The sequence below is a fragment of the Hordeum vulgare genome, chromosome 3H (assembly GCF_904849725.1).
Source record: "Hordeum vulgare subsp. vulgare chromosome 3H, MorexV3_pseudomolecules_assembly, whole genome shotgun sequence".
NCBI lineage: Eukaryota > Viridiplantae > Streptophyta > Magnoliopsida > Poales > Poaceae > Hordeum > Hordeum vulgare.
In genome coordinates, this window is record NC_058520.1 from 342,773,081 (window position 1) to 342,774,553 (window position 1,473).

The following is a 1,473-nucleotide window of genomic DNA, read 5'->3' on the forward strand; positions in this document are numbered from 1 at the left end:
TGCATGCCTTGACAAGTTTTTTGAAAGAGTTCAAAATAGATCAGCAAAGAAGGAGTTCTTGGTTGCGTTGTAAGGTGTGAATTTGAGTAAGACTCAAAACCCGACCACGGCAGAATAAAGAGAATAGACGAAGGTCGTCTTCTATGCCTTAGCCGTAGAATCTAAAGTCTGCCATGCTGTGTACCGCACCTGATGTGTGCCTTGACTCAAAGTCTGTTGAGAGGTATAGAGAGTGATCCATGATTGAATCACTAGCAGCGGTCAAAATTTATCCTTAGTAACTAGTGGACTAAGGAATTTTTTCTCGATGATGGAGGTGGTTAAAGAGTTCGTCGTAAAAGATTACGTCGATGCAAGCTTTGACACTAATCCGAATAACTATGAGTAGTGAAACGGATTCATATAGTAGAGTAGATATTTGGAGCATTTCCGAATAGCGCGTAGTAAAAACATCTATAAGATGACATAAAGATTTGTAAAGAACGCACGGATCTGAAAGTTTCAGAACCGTTGACTAAAACCTCTCTCACGAGCAAGACGTGATGAGACCCCAGAACTACATGGGTGTTGGATTCATTGGAATCACATGGTGATGTGAACTAGATTATTGACTCTAGTGCAAGTGGGAGACTGTTGGAAATATGCCCTAGAGGCAATAATAAATTAGTTATTATTATATTTCTTAGTTCATGATAATCGTTTATTATCCATGCTATAATTGTATTGATTGGAAACACAATACTTGTGTGGATACATAGACAAAACACTGTCCCTAGTAAGCCTCTAGTTGACTAGCTCGTTGATCAAAGATGGTCAAGGTTTCCTGGCCATAGGCAAGTGTTGTCACTTGATAACGGGATCACATCATTAGGAGAATCATGTGATGGACTAGACCCAAACTAATAGACATAGCATGTTGATCGTGTCATTTTGTTGCTACTGTTTTCTGCGTGTCAAGTATTTGTTCCTATGACCATGAGATCATATAACTCACGGACACTGGAGGAATGCTTTGTGTGTATCAAACGTCGCAACGTAACTGGGTGACTATAAAGATGCTCTACAGGTATCTCCGAAGGTGTTCGTTGAGTTAGTATGGATCAATACTGGGATTTGTCACTCCGTATGACGAAGAGGTATCTCGGGGCCCACTCGGTAATACAACATCACACAACAGCCTTGCAAGCAATGTAACTTAGTGTAAGTTGCGGGATCTTGTATTACGGAACGAGTAAAGAGACTTGCCGGTAAACGAGATTGAAAAAGGTATACGGATACTGACGATCGAATCTCGGGCAAGTAACATACCGAAGGACAAAGGGAATGACATACGGGATTATATGAATCATTGGCACTGAGGTTCAAACGATAAGATCTTCGTAGAATATGTAGGATCCAATATGGGCATCCAGGTCCCGCTATTGGATATTGACCGAGGAGTCTCTCGGGTCATGTCTACATAGTTCTCGAACC